This window comes from Zootoca vivipara, chromosome 5 (genome assembly GCF_963506605.1).
Source record: "Zootoca vivipara chromosome 5, rZooViv1.1, whole genome shotgun sequence".
Lineage (NCBI taxonomy): Eukaryota > Metazoa > Chordata > Lepidosauria > Squamata > Lacertidae > Zootoca > Zootoca vivipara.
Window position 1 is genome coordinate 44,780,478 of NC_083280.1, and position 22,487 is coordinate 44,802,964.

A 22,487-nucleotide genomic window follows, 5' to 3' on the forward strand; every position below is an offset into this window, starting at 1 on the left:
GTGTGGAAAATTGCCTCCATGTTGTCGCTGGTTTTGGTCTGGAAGGTACTAGCAGTGTGTGTGGTGCCATGCAAGAGAAGCTCAAAAAGTAAATTCTCTGCCCCAGGGGGTATCCAGTTTATAAAAAAACCAACCCCCCCAAAAAAACCCATTAGATCTGTCAGGCCTGATCAGAGGCCCAAGAAGGTACTGCTGAGACAAGGTAAATAATAACTGGTGGTGTCCCCCTCCCCTCCAGTTTTCTCGATTGCACATCAACTGGATCAATATTGGCCCGGCAGCTCTTTTTAACCTCTAGTTCTGCCAGGAACAGTTTTATCCTTAATGAGAAAGGCTGCCCCTTCTGCTCAAATGTTGCCTTTTACAATAAGGAGCCATTCTGTCTAAAGGTGACCTTTCTATTTCTGTTTATTTCTTTATTTTTTTGCAAGGCCTACAGAAAATATTTTCCCATCAGTGCCAATAAGGGTTTTCTGTGGGTTGCTATGGGCAGTCTTGCTCCACCTTTACCAGTCCTTTTGCTGACATCTTAGATGTGCTGAAAACGAGGAAGTAAACAAAAGCTGACATGATCTTTTCAGGCCTCATTAGAAATGCATCAAGGGAAATAGACCCTCACTGAACAGGATGTGATGGGGGAAGGGAAGCGGTAAAGTCTCTCTGTGTGTGTGGTGCTTTCAATTTGAATGTGGCCATTCAAACAATAGTGGGGGGATGGGGTGTGTAGTGGTGGTCTCTGAGGTTGTTTGTCACCCTGGGAAAACAATAGGACCTTCAAATCTTCTAACTGCTCCGCAAACAATTGGGAGAATAGGAGGAAATCTGCTAAAGCTGCAGGTCATTTGTATATAGTTAGAGATAAGCACAGGCCTATTAGCAGGTATAAAAGGGTTCTCTCCCTGTGGATAATTCTTCTCAGTGGTCAGCCAGTGCTGCAAATGCTGCTTGGCAACTCCTGCCCCCACATTGCTTTCTTTATTATTATTTTAAATTAAATAAGCCTCCCTTTGCTCTCTGGCTTGCCCTGGGAACCTTTTCGGCAGGCCCAACCCCTCTGCTTCTCTCCCACAAGAGTGGAGCAGAGGGGGAATCCAATGGACTGGGCGGCTGAGTGCTCTGAAATCTGGTTTCGGGCAGCTTTTTCTCCCAGGGGTTGGGAGCCAGGCCTTGATTACAATGCAGCTCTCCTATTGTAAGGCTTGTCAATGTCAACTCTCCATCTTCCTCCCTCCTTTCCCTGTCCTTTCTGGGCCAAGCTGCTGAGAAGGGGGGAAATTCCATATGACCTCCGTCCTGCTCTCATCATTGCCTTGGCTTCATGCTCTGGAGGGGAGAGGTGGGAGGCCATTTCTCCTTTCTGAACCATCCAGATGGGAAGGCTTATCCCAGTGACAAGCCATTCTTTAGGGTCGGGAGAAAGGGAGTTTCATTGGCATGGCTGCCTAAATGCCCAGCAGGTTCAGGGTAGCATTATGTCCCATCAGTGGAACAGAGTTTGGGGCAGCGAGGGTGGGGTTTGTGTGTGTGGAGAAAGGCAAAGGAGATATTTGTAATTCAAATATCTGTGGCTTTTGGATATTAAGTCGAAACCTGAGATAATGGCATTATCGGTTGGTGTTGCACATGCAGAAATTGGGGGATTGGGACAGAATATCTCCATAAGGATCCATGAAGGTTGACTCAGGGATGCATCCTCAGGGTCATTCAATGTAGTTGCAGCAACATGGCCTGGCTAGTAGTGGAAAAAGGTGACTGAAGACTGTTAAATGAATAGATTTCACCCATAACCGCAGACACACACACCACTTCCATTTACACATGCTTATGGTTCTAATCTGCATTGGTGAAGGAGACCTTGGAAGTAGGGAGGGAGATTTTACGCACATTAATTCAGATTTACTTCAAGGATGTGAGCCTGAATATGTGGCATAAGTCAAAACAGGTAGGCAGGTGTCTTTCCCAAGCCTAGCTGCCTAGGCCTACCCCCCCCCCCCCGCTCCTCTCCGCTTAGGCCCCTGCTTCTTCTTTCTGACCTGATCCTGTTGCCTTGAAACCTCAAAGCGGCGCAAACAGGCCCTCAGCTTCTCTTCAGGCATGGTTGTGTAGGATAAATATTTAACAACAAATGAACAGTGGCGGCTGTAAAACAGGGATAACTTCCTGTGTATTCTAACAGTGCCAAAATGACTCACGATTTAGCCATTAAATCGGAGTGGAGGGAGAGAGAGAAAGGAAAGAAAGAAAGAGAAAGAGGAGTTGTAAATAAAATTTGCTATCTCATTATTTTCCAATTGGACAGCCAGGTCCTTGTGGGGATTTTCGGGGCAGAAAGAGGAGCCTGTGAGATTGAACAGGAAAGCTTTTCCTCTCCCCCCCCCCAGTTTTCGGGGGGGGGGGGAGGGGAGCCAAAAGATCTCCTTGGAGGTGGCAGCCGCTCCACCACGCCCACACAGGAAGAAGGAAGATCTAGCTAGGCTGCTAGGAAGCTCAAAGGGTTGGCTTCTCCCTTCCCCCTCCTTTCTTTCTATTAATAGGCACCCATGAGGGAGAAGAGGGAGGAATGCTGGGTTAAGCAGAAAAGATGCCTTTTTCCCCCCAGATCTGGGAGAGGCCTGGTGATGACGTGACTGGTGAATTGAGACTGGCAAATCCCAGTGGCAATTCAGTTTAGAGAGAGCTTGTTCTTAATGAGTCAATTTTAAGGAATTTTTTAGCTGGGTCCACACCCATATTTCTGCTAGAAGTTTCTGTTTGGGGTTTCTTTCTTTTGCTGGAGGCTTTTTAATGTGGATGCTACGGCCAATCTCCTTTTATTCTCTCCCTGCTTTTAGTAGTTGGGCCGCATTCTGCTCGGGTTGCGCAAAAGTCCTTCCAGAATCTCTACTGGGGATTTGCCTGAATAATCAGAGACGGCGGCTGAACTCTGTGTCCTTGTTGTGTTGGGATGGGCAGATCTGGGTTCTGTTCTCTCTTCTGCTGGCAAAGAGCTTGTCCATTGTACAGTGTAGCTTGTGTGCTTCTCTTGGGTCTGCCAAACCTACCACCTTTTGGGTGGTAAGCTACTTTAATGCACGAAGGCTCACTTGTCTCCTATAGCTCTTTTTAAATACCCCTGAGCTTGTGTTTGCCACTTCCCACTGAAAGTAATGAGGTTTTTAAAGTTGAGGCTTCCCATGCAATAATATCTGAATAGAATATTTGCTTAAGCTCCGAAAGAGCTGAGCTACTACATCACTCTGCTGCTCCCTGAAAGAGCACTGCTAGCTTAGAGGTATGCCCATCCCAGTTGTCTTTTCACATAATATGCTTCTGAATGGAGCCAAAGTATACGTAGTCGCTCTTGCTCTTGCACATTCCTTTTCAAGAGTGTCCCTTTCCCCCTGCCCTTCCTTTGTTTTCCTCCACTGTTGAAATTTCAGCTGTAAATGAAGTGGGGGCAGGGACTGGATTCTCTTGCTTAGGCTGCTTCTTCCTAAAGCACCATGTGTGTTGTTGGTGATATAGCTGCCAGTATCTGATGCAGTCTGCACCTCTTCCTGTCTTGAGTGCTGCTACATTCCCAGTTTCCTTGCTTGAAGGTTAGCACTTTAACATTAAAGAAGCATCAGCCTTGCCACTGTGTCTCTCATGGCCACCTTTGACTAGCATCCTGAGATGTTCCTCCTCCTGACTGTTGTTCTGCTCTGCAAGAAAAGCTCTCTCTCTCCCCTTCCCTCTCTGTGTGTGTTTGTGTCACTCAAACACCCCCCCCCCTTTTTGAAAAATAAAAATCCCGTTCCTATATGCTCCTATGTGGCAATTTCCCTGGAAAACTCTCTTATTTTTTGGACATCCATGTGATTTTAGGCTGCACAGATTTCATTGTGCATATTAAGCAATCCCTATCATGCTTTTTTTTACAAAAGAAAAACCAATCCTGTCCTATGAGAATGAGGCATTATTAAATTATTTATATTATAACCCAGTTTTAGTATAAAACTGCCCCTTTATTCTGCCCCTTCCGCTTTCCCTTCCAGGCCATTTTCCATTTCAAGGGCTCCCCCCATGGACCTAACGTTCAGAAGTGAAATGAGGCGCACTGGTACAAGGGCCCCCTAAATTGTGAACTAGCATTAGGAGAGGTATGGGGAGCTGTAGTCCAGCAGCTCCCATAATCTCTGAGCAGTTGCCATTGTGGCTGTGGATGATGGATGTTGGGAGACTAGCAATGTTTGGAGGTTGGCAGGTTCTCCCATCCTGCTTTAGGAAAAGGCAGCTAAGATCTAAGGGAGTAGCAAAGATTAAAAACAAATGGTTGACCTTTAAACAATGGAATTCATGAGTGGTAAAGTTTAGGGTGCATCTTGTTGGAGTGTTTCTGCCAATACTGGAGGGCTATTTTAATGGCTTAATTTGGGGTAAAGAAGTGGCAGGTACAACAGCAGATGGGAGACACTTAGCTGGTGGGAGGAGAAATCAAATGCAAACTCCTGGATTGTTGCCAGGTATGTTAAAGGGCTTATATACACTGCTGAGCCTTTAGTCAAGCGTTGTGAGCAGGTTTGTCTCTTTTTAAATGAATGAGAGCCTAAGGAGAGCCTGTTGGATCAGGTCAAAGGTGCAAGCTAGCCCAGCACTGTGTATTCACGGGGACCAACCAGATTGGGGGGTTGCTGTGTCAAGATGCTTGCAGTACTTTACAGTTCTGCAAAAAATAAATATGGACTGCCCTGTTCCAAACATTTAGGAAGAGACATAGCATCCACCAGGCATGCAGATGGTCCCAGTTTCAATCCTTGGCCTCTCGGGGGAGTGTTGAGAATGTCCCCTGTTTGAAACCTTGAAGAGCTGCTCCCAGTCAGTCAGGCTACACCAGGGTGGCAACTTTAGCCCGAGGGATCGAAAGTGACCCTCCACACGCCTCTCTAGTTTCCTCACACCTGACCAGCCCTGCTCCGTGCCCCCTTCAAGTACTTGCTGGAATGTGTCCTAGAACTCTTGTGATGTGCCTTGCTTGGATGGAGAGAGGGGCATGTAGAAACCTTTTGACTTTTGTGCGGCTGGAATGTTGTGTACTGTAGAGATGAGCTGCCTCTGTTGCTCCACCCACTTGGCTTCCTGCCCAAAGCTCCCCTGGTGCAGAAGATGCTGAGCCAGGCAGGCCAGTGGTCTGTCTCTGTATTATGCAGCTTCCGATGCTCCTAGAAAACCAAGGGACATTTATTGTGCTTTAGTCAGGGGCTGCTTCGCGTAGCATTTGTGTGCGCTGCAGTAAATGTGTGAAATGTGTAAGGGAGATGCTGTCAGGGAATGGCAAAGCTGTGTTGCAAACATAAGGATGCTCCCTCCTGAGGCTCATCCAAGAGAAGGGGCCAGCGATTTATGGGGTTTTGTGCCCACCCGTGAAAGGACCAGGATTGGCTTAAAGAGGCTGGCACAGTGGCAACGTCTGTGCAGGAGAAGTCACAGGTTGCTTGGCCTGGGTGGGCGCAGGGCAGATGTGTTCTCCAAGCACACTGGGAGATGGTGTTTCCTGTGTCTGTCTGTACGTGTCTGGAAACCTGCACCTTTCACACTTTACCACAGCAAGCGGTGGTGTGTTGATGTTGCAAACAAGATTGTCATAGAATTGTAGAATTGAAAGGGACCATGAGGGTCATCTAGTCCAACAGCCTGCAATGCAGGAATCCTTTTACCCAATGTAGGGCTCAAACCCACATTCCTGAGATTGAGTGTTTCATAAGATAAGGTACGGTAAGAGAAATACTTTATTGTCATTGTACATAGTACAACGAAATTGAGTGCCATCCCATAAAACGAAACAAAAACACAATTACAGCCACACACAATTACAGCCAATGTGAAACAGTTTTTTCTAATTCCCTGCAGTTATTTTCCTTTTCGTTGGTGGCTTCGGGGCATCAAGAGAAATGGTGACAACCAGAATAATTTTTTTTTATAAAGCTAGTTAGCACCAGAATCGTGATAAAACTGCAGGGGCTTGTCCTCTTAGGAAGTAGCAGAGCTGATAGTAAAATACCGGGAGGTGGTACTTGTGTCAACCCTAAGCAAGGTGAAAAACAAGCATGCATATTTTAATTATGCACCCTCTTGCACACTGTCTGCTGGTAAACAGAACTCTGAGTTTTGCTTGTTTGATACACAGGTCTAATTTCAACACGTCAAATTCCTGCCTGCCCTTTACGAGAAACTGTGTTGTCTTTGCCTGGGGGAAGGCCTCTTACGGTACATACAGACTGGTATGGGCAATTTTCCCAAACAGACACAATAGAAACCTGTGACAAGCAGAAGCCTTTTAAAAAGTTGTGCAATAATTTTACATACTGTTGACATTGAGCATGATGTATAGGAATAGCTTGCACCTATAATGTGGATACTGTAGTGGGATTGCAACTTCCTCTCCCATTTTACCCTGTCAAAAAGGTTGTGATCAGATAAATTTGGACTTCATCTTTGCTTTTCGGTTTCCACAATTCTAGTTTATCCAGGAGAGTAAAAATATTCTAAGCAGGGGTACAGGACTCTAAAAAAGAAACCGACTGCTGCCTAGTTCTGTTCTTAGGCCTTCTTGAAAGATCAGACTTCTGGACTATTTCTGGTTGCTGGGAGTTAACTCTTGTAGAAAAGGCCTATAACCTATTTTGGCCTGTTGCTGAAAATGCAAGTAGGGGGGATCTCCATTTCACTGCTAATTTGAATGTTCAGTGTCATCACTAGTGGGTTAAATTGAGGCAAAGGATTTTTTATCAAACTACAAAATGTTAGTTCGCTTACTAATGCTAAGATATCCACGTTATCTGTGACTGTTTCTTGGTTCGCTACCCCACTACAGGTGTTAATACTCTCAACAATGTCACTACCCTGCTTTTGTAGAAGATGTGCCTATTTAACATACATTTAAGGTCTTAATTATTACTGCCTATAACTTTGTTTCTCATTGCCGTTCAGTTTTCTCCTTCATATACCTGCCAACTAAGATTTCAACTGACGAAGTGGGCTTCAGTCCACGAAAGCTTATGTTATAATTATAATACATTTGCTAGTCTTTGTTTTTGCTGCAGGAGACTAACACTTCTGTTAGTCTGGAAATTTTTGCATGTTTCTGTTGCTTTTGACTCTGATTTCTTATTGTGGCTTTTAAGTTCACCATGGATAAATCTGTTAATTAAATTGCATTTGTTGCAGGCACCATCCCAAGGTGCATCATTAGCAAAAAACTTTAGCAGTGTATCAACAACCATGATTCACAATTAAGATAATTTTTGTGCTGAACCAAACCTCACAAGAGTTCAGCTTCTTTGCCACTAAGAGTTCAACTTGCAGAGGAGCTGAACTCTTGTAAGGGCTTGGTTCAGTAGTCTACCTCATTGCAAAACAAATAAATCTTAATTGTGAATATGGCCCTTCATGAGACACTAATGAATAAACCAATTTGCTAGAACAATACCTCCCCCAAGCATGTCAGAACTATTAAGAATGAAAGTTTCTTGCTGCTAAAAGCTACTAACTGCCCTAAAAAGGGCTATGGAAAATATTTAAAATTCCAAGGCATCAGAATCAAAAGTTTTCATTAGCAGCATTGGAACTTTATGGTTGTGGAATACATCCAACCTTGACTTCTGGTGTAGGATTGGGCCAAAGTGGGAATCCTGCAGCCATTTCCATTAGCTTATAGGGTCCAATGCTGGAGCTTCTGACCTTTAGTCTTGGGTCCTTTATATCTTTTGGGCTAAGCACAGAACCTTTGTATCAGAGATGCTGGCTGCTTTGGGGCAGTTGCCTACTTTGGAAGCTCCTGGTTTGAAGCAATCAAAAACCATAGTTTGCCAATTTGGACACAAATTAAGCTTTAGTTTGCAGTTAAAACAGGAAGTAATGAATCCCCACATATGAGGGGTGGGAGGAGCCTTGGTTTGGAGGATCAACATTGAAGTCTGCAGAGTTTGCTTGTGGCTTGGCTTCTGTTGCCTTTACAAAATTTATTTCTTCATCTTTGAGCCATTTCCTTCTTGATGCCTTGCATTCATAGTGTTAAGGGAGCTACATCTTTACTGCGTATTTTGCTTGCTGACGCATTGTGCTGAGGCTGCATGCACACTATGAATTTAAAGCACAGTCGCTGCTCCCAAGAATTCTGGGAGCTGTAGTTTGTTCAGTTCAGGGTGCTTAGAATCGTAGATCTCTTATGGGTAAACTACAATTTCCAGAATTCTTCCTTCCTTTCTTTGTAGGTGAGGGGAAGCAAGGTGCTTTAAATGTATAGTGTGTGCACACAGCTCAATGTATGTGTTTCTTTAAAAGTCGGCCCTTGAAGTTGCCTACAATGATTTGCAGCACTGAACTGGTTTAGTTTTCTTTTTGCAAATTTGCAGCCATTGAAGTGTTTTGTTTTGTTTTAAAAAAAGAAAGACCTTTCTCAATGCTTTTAAAAATGATCGGAAAGACTACAGTATGAAATAAACACACCTTTAAAAATTCCCAGTTCTCTTTAGGTGTGCCTATACTTTTACAGCAAATGCAGTAGACTTAATGATATGGTATAGGCACCATTTAAAATGCCATTCTTTAGCCACATGTAGTTCCTCTTAAACTTTGTCCTTTAAAAGAGGGGAAAGGAGCCCCTCAGGCTGAGGGGATATTGCCTTAAGGACTCTCTAGACCAGGGGTCCCCAGACTTACCGGGCTTTGGGCCAGTTCCCACCGCGCCGATCGCGCGGCGGGCCGGGGGAGTGCTTCCAGGTCGGAAAAAGCGCCGGAAATCGTTTGTGCGCATGCGTATGGGCCTCCCCCGACCCGGAAGTGCACCAGAAATGACCTCTTCTGGGTCGGGAGAGGCCCATACGCATGCACACAAAGGATTTTCGGCGTTTTTTTCCGACCTGGAAGAGTGCCGTCGCGCTGCGCGCCGTAAGAGCGGGCGGCGGCAGGGGTCGTCGCGGGCCGGATTGGGAGGCCAATTGGGCCGCATCTGGCCCCTGGGCCGTAGTTTGGGAACCCCTGCTCTAGACCACACCCCTTGCTAGCCCTGCTTCTTGCCCCTCTGTGCTTTTGCTTTACTCTGAATGTGTCTTTGAACTGTGATAGTGGAAAATAAAGAGATAATATGTGTTCCAGCCTTTTGCATGGCTGGAATGTAGTCTGCTCTCACATGCATTGCTTTGCCCACTTTGGTCTCTGGCTCTCCCTATCACCTGCATGCAGCCCACCCAAAGTTTCACCACAAGGGAATGCAGTCTTTGGCTAGAAAATGGTTCCTCACCCCTGCATCGCAGGGAAACACCCAACTTTAAAATTAGGTATGTGAAACATTTGGCCCTCCCAGATATTGCTAAACTACAACTCCCGTCTTCCCTGGTAATTGGCTAATCTTGCAGAGGCTGATGGGAGTTGAAAGTTCAGCAACACCAGGGAGGGAGGGGAGGCAAAGGTTTCCTAGGTAAAGGTAAAGGGAACCCTGACAGTTAGGTCCAGTCGCGGACGGCTATGGCCAAGGGAGCCGGTGTACAGCTTCCAGGTCATGTGGCCAGCATGACTAAGCCACTTCTGGCGAAACAGAGCAGCGCACAGAAACACCATTTACCTTCCCGCCGGAGCGGTACCTATTTATCTACTTGTACTTTGATGTGCTTTCGAACTGCTACCTTCTCCTGCCGCGGCCGGCATTGCTGCTGTGCCTATTACTATGTCTTATTTTCGGGGTATGGCTTATATTCCTTGAATGCTTAAAAATCCTGCTACAGCTTATTTTATGGCTACGTCTTATTTTCGGAGAAACAGGGTAGGTTGGCAGGAGCAGGGAGGAGCAACAGAGCTCACCCCATTGTGGGGATTCGAACCGCTGATCTTCCGATCGGCAAGCCCTAGGCTCTGTGGTTTAGACCACAGCGCCAGCCACGTCCCTACTCTCCCTACTCTGCCTCTAAAGCCATAATATTTGTAAGTTGTCTTTTAAAAGTAAAAAAAAATATTCTGTGCATGAAATCCCTTCCCCCTCTCAGGTTTATCACTTGTGTCTGGGAGTGTAAGCATTTTGTACACCAAAGCTTTTATGAAAGCTCAGTATTTGCCTCATAGAAGGGAAATTGTCTTGCTGCATCAGTTCTGCTGTGGGTAACATGCAGGAATGATGCTTCTGACTCTGAAATGCCCTATATACCTTGATGTATCTGTTCTGTAGGAGACAAAGCACCTTCCTTCACATTGAATGAAAGGGATGTGAAATTAACATGGGGATGGGGGCAATGGGTCTACCAGACAGAAATGCATTTTTGTGAGGGAAGCATGCCAAAAGGAGCCATCTTTGGGGAGAGATCTTGAACTGAATACTTCAGCATTGTAAATGAGTAGCAAGGAAGGGAGGGTGGGCAGAGAGAGAGAGACCGCCAGAAACCTCAGCATGAGCAAGCCTAGCATGTTTTGCCTATCTGGGCAGAGCAGGAGTTAGCTAACTCGCTGCAAACATCCTGTCCTCTCACCTATATCACTTGGAGCAACTGACCACTGCAAGCCCTACCACCACTGCTGGTGGCAGGATAACTCAGGTGGTCTTTTTTGCTTGAGTCCTGGCAGGAGTGCATTGTTGTTGTTGTTTAGTCGTTTCCGACTCTTCATGACCCCATGGACCAGAGCACGCTAGGCACTCCTGTCTTGTTGAAAAGGAGTCTTCTTCACTTTTGGTGTTTTAAAAATGCAGAGTTAGTCCAGCTCCACTCAAACTATAGGGCAGCCAAGCAGCGAGAGAGAAAACAGGATCCTTAACAAGAGACTGTCTCTAAGGGGCTCCTGAAGCCCAACCACTATACTTGAAGGGTGGTACTTAAAATCCCCTTAAAAAGCATAGATGGCGGTGTCATGTTCTCTGCATAGGCATAATCTTCCTCTTCCCCAGCCTTCCCTGTCTTTGTTTTTCTTTCTTTCTCTTTTTTTGTGAGCTAACATACTTGCACTCATGATTATAATCTTGCATGGGCGGTAGGAGCATAAGTTTCCTCCGGCTGGCCTGTAAACCTGCTGCCATCTGCTTTCCCAGCTCCCTTTGCTGCTATGCCTGTCACTTTAAATGTTAAGCTGCAGGCTTTCTCTTCCCTCTTCCCCAACGCAGCAGCAGAAGCTATTCCAGTCCTGCCTCTCCCTCCCTGAGAGAGGCCCAGCCCTGCTGCTGCTCTCAAGTCCCTTGGCCTGCAGCACCCTTGATGTTCCCCTGCTTGCGTTGCCAAAGGAGTGCTGTTGTATTCTGAGATTTTTCTCTACTGGGAATGCTGACCAAATGCTTTAAAAAAATTGCAATGACTTATTAGGCCTTGGGTGATCTCTGCAAATCTGCCATCAACCACCAAGCCCCTCCTCTCTTTTCCACCCCCTCCTCCCTCCTTCCTCCTCTCTTCTCCACCCCCTCCCTCTCTGACTGATTGGTCTGGACAGCTTCTAAATTCTTTAAGCTGGGTTTTTGTTTTCATGGAAATTTAGGGAGGCAGGAAATTAAATTTATGAGATAGCAGGAAGGACTGCTTCATAGGAATCTGAGAGATTATGGTCTCTTTTTAACTATTGCAGATACTGATGACATTGCAACCCAGGGTCTTAGTATGCCATAAGGATGTAAGTGCCCTGGGAATTCTGACCTCGGCTAAAAATAGATTTTGCATTTCTCCGGGGTTGCACTGGTTCTTCCCGTCTTTTTAGTTGTCATGGCCTTTTTTGTATGGTTTCATTTTAGATAACTAGCCTTTGCTTACCCCACCCTCACAGGGTGTTTTTTTTTTTTGTATTGAGTCACTAAGCAAAATAGCCAGGCTTCAGTGCATGCTAGGAAGGGAAGGTTTGTAACTACGGATGGAATCAAATGCAGAGTTTCATGAAACAAATAAGATGCGTGCACAGGTGAAGGGTGTTTGCATGTGGCAGGAGTTGGCGGAGGTGGCAGCTTCTGAATTTGGCAGTGCTATACAATATAGATGATTGTTTATCCCTGTAAGTTAGGCCTATGAGGTGTGTGTGTGTGTGTGTGTGTGTGTGTGTGTGTGTGTGTGTGTGTCCATATCTATCTATCTATCTGTCTGCACTTAAAAAAAAAAACTTATCCCTTCATCATTATACCATCTGTGGGAGAGGGAGAGCATATGGGAGTAAAAGTGAGCACCCTCAAGTGACCTTGTGCGTAGATGGGGAGGACGGGGATTGTAGCTTGTGGCTTTCACTTTGTGTGCCCATTCTCATCAAGCCATGCTTGAATGGAGTGCAAAGCAGAGAGTGGTCGTCTACTGCCATCACTTAACATTTGCGTAGAGCTCAAAGATATGCTAGGCACTATTTGACAAGGTGACAATTTGGCCTTCCCCCTGGAATAACACTGGCTCCCTTTTGCTGTCTAGACCTACAGATCTACGCACAGCTCTGGAAGCCTATAGAAAATACCTTTGGCAGTGATAAATTTTGGTGCTGTGTCAGTCTGACCCTGGGTTGATCTATACCATTTAGTGCAACCGTTGGAGGAGCAAAGGCATGGACGAACCATTCTTTCCCCTGTATGAATCCTATTGAAAAGGCCAAAAGCACCTTAATTTAAAAGTCTAATTTCCTCCTCCTGAACAGAGGAACTCGATGGCAAAGCTTGACATTCTCGCTGACCTCCCACTAATTAAATGGACAGAAGACGTGCTTTTTAGTATAGGCTGCATTGTTTGGAAGGCTCATTCTTGTTTATTCCTTCTCTCGTCTTGCGAATTGTGCTTTCGTGTACAGTCCCTATGTGGAAAAATGATTTTTCCTGATTTCTCTCCGCTTGTGTTTCTGCGCTTTCCCCCTTCACTGCAATTGCTCTTGATCTGAACCTCTCGCAAAGGCCAGCGCACTGCTTTTTCATGCATTGAAACGAGATAGAGGGAGTTAAGGGGCTGCCTGATAGCAAACACAGTTGTGATTGGCTGTGAGCAAGAAGAAAAGGTGGTTGCTTCCCTAGAGCTTCACTGCTCCTGGCTCTTTCATCCACCCCTGCCCCCATCTTGTGTGTCCTGATAGCTTGATGTCTGGTATAAGTAGGCAGTTGACCCATATGTTATGGGGGGGCGGGAAGCAAAGGGCTTTCCCTTGTGAACTGCCTTGCCACTCACTTGCTGATCCTCCCTCTTTAATTTGCAGTGTCCCACAGTGTTCTCTGTTTGTAGCATAATTCAGCCATGCAGGAAACCATCAAGATTCAGAGCCACTCCCCCCCCCCCCGCATTCTGGACTGTACCATTGCGTGGTGCAGGGAGAATATTTTTGAGTGCTTCCCCTTCCATCAAGTTTTCTCTATGACTTGCCTGTCAAGAAGACTATCCCAAGCCTATCTCTCTGATACGTTAGATTTCTACATACAGTGTTGCTGTTGTTGTTTTACTGTGCAGAGTACTAAAATTCTCCCTTTTCTGCCATCCCCCTTGGTTTACAATCTAAGATGGTACAGTCTAGAATTCTGCCCCAGTCTGTCACATCATTCTTTGTAATGTGTAGATCAGATTTTGGTGGTTGTTGTGAAGATGATGCAGCCAGACAAAACAATCCTGATTTGGGTCTCTTTCAAGGCATGCTTCTAGTCCTCATAGCTGTAGAACGTTGTTTTTGGCTTAGCGGAAAGATGTGTTTGGATGTTGATAGCCTTTTTTAAAAATAATTTGAAGGTGATAGCAATGCTCTGCATAGTGGAAACAAACAGAAGTAGGAAGGAGGGAAAACATTGAAATGTCCTTTCCAAAAACCGTGCAAAGGAGAGCGCCATTGAGGCTGTCTGTTGAGTAATTTCAGTGTTGCTTAGCTTGCTGTGGGCATTGTGATTGGTGAAAGAATGCTTTGGATGACGAGCCTATCTGTCTGGATTAAAAACATGTATTTATGAACAGCTTTTAAAGTCAGCACTTGGGGGCAGGGAGGAGAGAGGAGGAGGATCCAGCTTGGCAGGCAGCTGCTTTTGCTGTGGCCTCAGAGATGAATGGGGCCCAGGGTGGTTTAGCTGCAGAATTGGTTTCTTTGGTGACTGTGTTAGCTTGGTGCTTCTTCTTGAGTTATAGGCTTAAGGAGAGAAGGCTCTGGGCAGTCCTAGGGGGACACGTGGTCAAAGTGCCCAGCCCTGAAATGAGCAGGAATTTGCTTCCTGTTGATCTCAGGAAGGTTAAACAGCTGCTTTCTAGGCCTTAGAAGCCACCTGTGTACTTGAATGTAAAATAGTGAGGCTCTTCATTAAACACTTTTTTTAATTTCATTCTAAAGTGCTGGCTAAGTGAAAGCTTGGTATGAGTTCTGTATGGTATGAACACAGGCCCTCTTCTGTAAATTTTGCTTCCCTTTATTGTACGGGTTCCAAAACATTCAGCTGGATGCAGCATCTGTAGTGGAGGGTTTTCTAAGTGGCAGAGAAGATCCTTCCCACACGCTTTTGGTCTAAAGCGGTTTGGCTTTTTTTCTAGGACAAATGACTGAAAGGTAGCACTAAGCACAACTATGCCTTCTCATAAATAATGTGCTCTCAGTAGCTGAAATCCTATATAATTCCCACTGCTCCTCTTTCCCTTCATGCTTGCATAAATGGTTTTAGAATAATCCAGTATTTGATTAACCAGTAGCGCTTTATTGACTTGCCAGATTTAGGATTTAGCCTGACCAGTCTCTGCAACCTTTTCTCTTCAGCCATGATTTCCTGAAACACAGCCTTCCTTTCCCCCCTTTTCTCTTTTGAATGTTACTAAAATAAATAAGCCAGCCAACCTCTGGGGAATTAAGAAGAATGCTGCAACCTGTCAAAGCTTGCAAGAATCAGACACTCCTCTTGAGCAGTAGACAGAATGCTAGTGGCTATTAGTTAGTGTGTGGGGTTCCTAGGCTCCCATGGCAATCAAAATGGTGAGATGGAGGCAGTGTTTGTGCTGTTTGGGGAGGAGAGCTTTTTCCCAGTAACCCAGAGGGAAAGGCATCTATCTCAAGGAGTTAAAAGGTTCAGAGATTGGTTCCACAGAGCTACTGCAGTGGCTAAGAGATTGAGCGGTGAACCGGGAAATATCAGATTCAAATCTCACCATGAACTCAGTAGATGACTTCAAACAAGCCACCATCCACCTTGGCCTGCTACCTTTTCTGAAATAGGGGGATGATTGTAGTGACCTACTCCACAGGGTTGCTGTGAATATTATTGAGAAGGTATAAGAAGTACTTTTATCGCTTTAAAGTACCGTACTATAAAAATGCATGGTATTCTCATGTAACTATAAAAAGGTGAATGTGTTCCTTTTGAACAAGAAAGCAACCTCCACATCTTTGTATGTGTCACTTATGTAGGTACATCTCCACATTGAATCTGAATGCTCTCCATATCTACATGTGGCACGGATCTTTCTCAGCCTGTCTCCTTGTGGTAGTCTTCTGGAGTAATGGTTTTAACCTACCTAGGTCAGGGGGAAATTTGCCCCTCCCCGTGTTTCAGAACCCAGCATTTCAATCATGGTCAATGGCTAGAGATGATGGGAGTTGTAGTTCAGAAACACCTAGCTGATATTCTGCTCTGTTGTTTCTATGAAATATTTACAGTGGAACCTCGGTTTATGAACACCTCGGTTTATGAATTTTCGGTTTATGAACCCCGCGGACCCATCTGGAACGGATTAATTCACTTTCCATTACTTTTAATGGGAAAGTTCGCTTCAGTTTATGAACGCTTCAGTTTATGAACAGACTTCCAGAACCAATTGTGTTCATAAACCGAGGTACCACTGTATTTAAAAGCTAATGTGGCATAGTACTGTCCAGATTACCATGGCTTGGCAAGACCTCTGCTGGTAGAGCGTTGAATTTATTTGGAGTGCTACTTTGAGCAATTAATTTTGTTGAGCTATTTTAAATGGAATTTGCCAAAATCTACACTTCCGACATGGCTTGCCATACGTCTGGATTTTTGCAGACATTTATCTGTCTCAAGACGAGTAATCCAGACTGATGTCTTGACCCCTCCTCCTCAAGGGCAGAAGAGGTTCAAGATGCTTTGGGGAAGAGCTGCAGCTCAGTGGTAGAGCACAATGTTTTGTGCATAGAGGTTCCAGGGGTCAATTGCTGGTGTGCCCAAGTAGGGTTGGGAATGTTCCTTGACTGAAACATTGGATAGCTGCTGCCTGTCAGTGTTGACAATATTGAGCTAGATGGACCTATGGTCTGACTTAGTTTGGTATAAGTACGGTAGCTTCCTATGTACCAGTCCAAGATCTCTGGTTTCACTTATTTGTGCTATAACCCAACCCATCTTCATGCTCTTATGGTAGCAGATGTGCTCATGTCAAAATACCTCATTGCCTTGTTACTCTCTCATCTAGTGGGAGAACAAATGTTGATTGCATGTTTTGAGTAGTCTGCACATAGAATCATACAATTTAGAGTTGGAAGGCACCCTGAGGACCAATCCCCTGTAATGCAGGAATATGCAGCTGTCCTATATGGGGATTGAACCTGTAACCTTGGTGTTACCAGCACCATACTCTAACCAACTGAGCTATCCCGACTGACTTGATACAACATGCATGTTTAACTACTCTAACAATACTATTTGTAGCAGAGATGGCTACCTGGGGGGCTTCTACAGGTTGCACTCCCAACTTCCATCAGCTTCATCCTCCATAGCCAATGTTCAGGAATGATGGGAGTTGAAGTCCAATAGCATTTTGAAGACCATAGCTATCAGAATTCCTTGGACTCCTTATTCCTGATTAACAGGAAACCATAATGATTAAGGACTCCTAATACAACATGGAGAACTTCACTAGAATGATGGAAAGACAATGAATTATGATGTCCTAAAGTAAAAAATCAGCTAATTGGCAAGTTCGCTGTGAACGCTAAACCCATTGCTCTTTAAACCAGAGAGTGTACTGGCAAGTATTTTGTCATACTATTGAATATGGACTATTGAATGAAGCCATATACTATATTATGTGCTACTTCAAGGCAAGGACTATTCTCGTGCTCCCATGGTCCACTGGTTTCCTTCTAGAAACAGAATGCAAGGACCAGCTTTAAACTAAGCAACCTTTCCTTGCCTCTTCGTCCAGTAACATGAACTTTTCTCATTGCCTTTATAATGGCTGGGTGAGTATCCTCTGGGGGCTTGCGCTTTTCAGTCTGATGTGTGTATTATACTTTAAGCTTAGATGTACTTTAGACTTGCGGTTCAGAGCCTGTGGACCCCTTGGCAGAGGTGGGCGCCAAGCATGGCGTTTTCTCAAAGTGTCTACAAGCAATGTTCCTCCAACCAGCGCTTGACTTCTTCCTCCACACTCTTCATTTTCACAGTGGCATCTCCAGGAGAGCTGCATTAACATTGAGGAGCTTGTGATCATTGGAAATAACGGGAATGCAGGTCAGCAGCTTTGGCCTGTGCCTTCCTTGTTTTCCTTTGCTGGTGTGGTGTGAGGTGTACTTAGAAGAGCCTGCCCTCTCTGCTTTGTCTGCAGAGGTGTGTTGCACCTGTGGTTTTCTGGTCTCTTATATTGCACTACATGTAGGACACGTGGTGGAAGGTGGAATACATGGCACACGTGGTGGAAGGTGGAATACATGGCACAACAGCTGGAAGGCCCTTAATTTGAGTTTAGGGAGTTCTGTGGATTGGCAGAATTTCTGTTCTAATTACTTATTGCGCTTGAGTTCCTTAATTTTAGCATTATTGGAGATTATTTCTGATGCTTTATTAGGATAAATCCTGTGCATGCAGGTTATGGGGGGGGAGTTTCTGGCTTTTTCTGGCTTAGGCCATTTTGGGGGCAGATTTTTAGGGGCTGTTTGTCATTCCATGTTACTGTTGCTGCTCATGCGTGCAGGCTTCTGAAAAAAAGGGAAAAAATACAATAATAGCTTTATGTACAGGGATTTCATTAAAGTATACAATTGATAGTCCTCCTGATTCTATGTGTAGGAATACATTACATTAATAACAACGAATGTCTTCATTTTCATTATTTTGGGGATTACTTCAGTTGAGTTCCCTTGGAAATAAATACATTTGTATTTAGTTCAATTGGATTAGTTGGGTTGTTGGTCATTGGGTATACTGGGTATGTAAATGAATGAATTCATAATTATAAATACAGTCATATTTCATGGCTTTTTGAATTGATTAATTGCATCGGTCAGTGCCTATACTGGAGAAAAAAATAAATGAATTTATAATTTATGAATACATTTTATATTCAACAGCTTTTTGAATTGTTTGGTTTGTTGATTGATAGGTACATTGGAGAAATAAATGAATGAATTTTTGTTATCTTTGACTTCGGCAACTCATTTAAAAGCATTATTGAATTTATAATAGTTTTTTTGTCATTATGTATATTTTCAATTAATGGAGCCTAAAATTATAACAGTGAGTATGTTGGGATCTGTGAATTTTTTTTGAGATTGATAAGAGGTCCTTGTGCTCAAAAATATGGCAACAGCTCTTTTAGGCCATAGCTGAGCTTTCAAGCCCTAGTGACTACTTTTCAATGGGCAGTTTTGAACTAAGTTTTATTCAGAGTAGACCTGTTAAAATTAATGAATTAAAATTATTATTCATTAAATTTATATACCACTTTTCATCCTCCGTAGATCTCAGGGTAGTTCACAGCAAAAACCCCCACAAAATATATAATAAAAACAGGAACAAAAACAAAACAATACCCCTCCCCCCCCCCGGTGCTCCTACACCCCCTCACCTAGTTTATTCAGAAACAAATGGCTAGCACAGCATTCTTGGTTTGTGTGGTTCCAGGAGGTGGTATGGTGTTTGTGCAGACAGTCTCCAGTTAACTTGTTTGCCTCCTGGTGCCCTAGAGGAGTCTTGTTCATCTTGTGGAGTAGCAGCTAAGAGAAGCAGTCAAGGGGGAAGTCCACAGGTGACTACTCAATTGAGTTCTGCATCAATCTAGCTTTATGCCACACTCAACCCCCTATTTCATATGAAGTGCCCATTCACATGTTAATTCCCAGGAAGCAAACTTGTTCTAGTAAGAATCTTGAGTTCTTATACAAGTCCTTTAGCCTGTCTCAGTATGAACAAAAACTGATCTGTGCATAACATTTAATTGACCACCATAGTATCTTATTGATCTACCCAATCCCATTCCTTCTAATCTATTTCTGGAAACAACTGTGTGTGGTGCACTGTGGTCACATGAATCCAGTATATCCTACTCCAGACATGGAGAACCTTTTGACCTTTCAGATGTTGCTGAACTCCAGCTCCCATCAGGCCCAGAAAGCGTGGCCAATGGCCAGAAATAACAGAAGCTGTAGTTCAGCAACATCTGGAGGACCAAGGTTTTCCCACAGCTGGCCTAGTCCATTCAGACTTTATTCTCTGCATACCGGTACATTTCTCCTTTCCACATGGGAAGAGCTAGAGGATCCTACATCTCTTCATTTTGAGTCTCATTTGCTGAGCAAGCACAGACTATAGTTTGCCACTTCCAGTGAAATGCTAAGCTAGTTTGCCTGAAATCATGGTAGGAGGAACACATTAGCTGCTTCAGGCACGTAATGCCAAACCACCATTTAAATACAGTGATTATGGTGGGCTTCTTGGACCTAGGGGCTATTAAGTTATTAGATGCTAAGATCCAGGAGACATCCTGCTTGCCACCATTTTGCAAATGGCTCCTGCCTGAGGGAGGTTGTCTTTCCACTGAAATATTTCTCTTTATCTGAACCTTCTTAAATGGTTCCTACAGCAGAATTCTTAGAAACAGGCCCCTCTAAGAATAAATTATTTAATCACCCTGTAGTGCCTTTTTCTTTAGATGTTTTTACTGTAAGATGCAGGAATCTCTCCAGTTGAATTAAAATATAAACAGAGAGCGTTCATAGGTGGTAGCCTTTTAGTTTAGTTTAGGTTTTAGGTGAAGTCAAAGAAAAGGCAGTGAGTCTAGATATACTTGGAAAAAAAGAAAGAAACCCTGTGGATCCCAGAAGGTTTTCATCATGAGCCCTAAAACTGTCGACACATTGTTGGGGTACTTGGCTGACACTCCTAGTAAAACAAAAACAACTTGCAAGAGGTGCGTGGAACACCTTAAGTTCTTTTGTGACCACGCAAAGCTCACCTGGCATAGTGGCAGAGAGGCTGAGCTGTTGCTGGTTCATATTCCTCTTTGCTCATTGACAAAGGTGGGATCTGCTTTGGGTGAGCTGGCATGGCTCTTAGTCTGCAATATGGGCAGGATACTTGTAAGGATGACTGAGGGGGTGTCTGTAGAGGTCGAAGAAGATTGTGGTATGCTGCTTGAATAAAAGGACTGGAGTTCCTGGCTAGGTTTGTGTGTAACATGGTGCACATTGCAAACACCTCCCAAAGACCAGGAGGCTTAAGTAATCTGGTTCTTGGCATTGACTCTGTGTGTAATCTTCTACAGCCTGACTCTCTCTGCCCCACCCATCTGCAGAGTGGAGGATGGTGGTGGTTTTTTTACGTGCACCCAGGCTGAGCTGAAAATACATCAGCTGTAGATGGATCCAGATGAAACAGTTGGCAGACAGGGAAGTTCTGGATGACTGTCTCTTCCCTCTCCCTCTCTGAAATATGAGTAAATGTTGGCAACCTGCTTGTACATTCTGCTCCTTTTGGGGAGCCTTGTGGTTTGTAGTCCCCCTCCTCCCAATTCTAGCAATGCACATTTTTGGAACACCTTTTTCTTACTGTACATGGAGAAGCTGGTAGAGTGAATCAGAGCAAGAAGCTCTGCGCTATAGATTTGCTTGGGTAGCGCTGCCTCCGTTCAGTATTATTTAGCTTCCCTCTAATTAGCTGGCTTTAAAAGTCTGCCTCTTTCCAGAATGCATTTTTCACTTGTCCTACTTACTTCCTTATAGGTCTTTCTCCCCTCCCCCTTGCTGGTTTCCCCCCCTTCTTCTTTTTTGCTGACACTGCAAACAAGCATGAGGTTAGATGCTCAACCGCACACAAACGAATATTGATCTTTTCCCCCTTCTTTTTCCTTTTTCCTTTTTTGTCTGGAGGTTGGGAGGGTTTCTTCTGCCTTTGTCAGGGAAGGGACTGCCTTTGTGCCTGGGAAGGAGAAACAGCATTAAGGAGGTTCTGGAAATGTTCAGTTGGGTCTTCAGAGGGGATGGCCCTAATCTGCAGAAACAGCAACCCAAGCTCACTGGAAGCAGGCAAGGATGGCCTATCCCAGACAAAGGGACTCTGTGTGTGAGTGTGTGTGTGCGCCCGCCTGCCTATCCCTTTGTTCTCTTGTACCATACGCTGACACTGAAAGCTGCTTTCCTATGGGCTGGGGGGTAGGGGGAGGAGACGGGGCAGGGTGTCTGGATTGCAAGCAAAATAAGATGAAAGCCAGAAGATCTCTGGCTCCATTGTGACCCCAGTGGTGGTGGAAAAACCGCAGGGATACTTTTGAATCTTCCTTGTCTCTTCCCAATCAGCTTATTAATGCACATTGCTTAAAAGAAATTCCCCTCTATCTGGGGGACCTGAAGTTAATCAGTATTCTCCCATGGAAGAAAGGTTTTATCATGGAAAGGCAGGCCTATGTGAAGAGTCTTGTGTTGGTTAGCTAAATCATCATTGGGCTTGTGTTCCCCCCTTAAAAAACAAAACAAAAACACTGTCCAGTTTGTTTGTTGCGTTAATTTGATAATCACCCAGCTCCGGAAATTTAGATGACTGCTTTTGTTGTTGTTTACCAGCCTTAAGGTCATGTTCTCCAACAAACAATCCTAGCAGCCCATATGACAGCTACCGCATGGCCTCTTATGGTAGCTGGCCTTTTTGCAAGGAAATATTAATTGAGAGACTGGTGCTTCTTCTGTACCCTCTGCTCTCTTACTACTACTTTCTTAAGACGCCCTGAATTTTCCATGTCTCCAGAAGAAATTACTTTGAAGCTTGAGACGCCTTGGTGGATAAGTGCATAAGTTTGCATTTGTGCCTTGATTCCCAAGCTGGACCTAAATTACAATGGCACCTGCATTATACAGAGTTAGTCCTTTGATCCATCTAGCCTGGTGTTGTCTCCAGGACTGTCTGGCAGCAGCTCTCCAGGGCTTGGGGCAATGTTCTTTCCCATAGCACAGCACATTTATTCATACCTTATACCAGTGTTTCTCAAACGTGGGTCTCCAGCTGTTGTTGGGTTACAACTCCCATCATCCCTGACCATGGTCCTGCTAGCTAGGGATGATGAGAGTTGTAGTCCAATAACAGCTGGAGACCCGTTTGAGAAACAGTGCCTTATACCCAAATTTGATTTAACAGAGAAATCAGAGCTAGTAGATTTTATTACATGTTAAATCAAATATTTATGTATTTTGCCTTTAGAATATGTTCCAAATTTGAATACTCTTACTCGTCTAGAGCTCATTCTGTTTGGCAACTGTCCCTTATTCTTACTAGGCTTGTTAGCTTAATCATCTTCATTATTCGAGCATGTTTAATGCAGGCCACTATCAATTTTATGCTCTTTTGATTCTGGCCACAGTTA

General features: G+C 44.4%; 1 protein-coding gene and 1 long non-coding RNA gene across 4 annotated transcripts in view; both read left to right on the plus strand.

The window, feature by feature from the left end:
* TRIM8 (tripartite motif containing 8) overlaps positions 1-22,487 on the plus strand; it is a 67,227-nt gene that overhangs the window by 3,941 nt on the left and 40,799 nt on the right. The gene's annotated exons all lie outside the window — the stretch shown is intronic.
* On the plus strand, positions 3-21,943 carry LOC132592157 (uncharacterized). The gene is made up of 2 exons (XR_009557596.1): positions 3-7,264; positions 7,326-21,943. It is a non-coding gene; the product is annotated as an uncharacterized LOC132592157 (long non-coding RNA).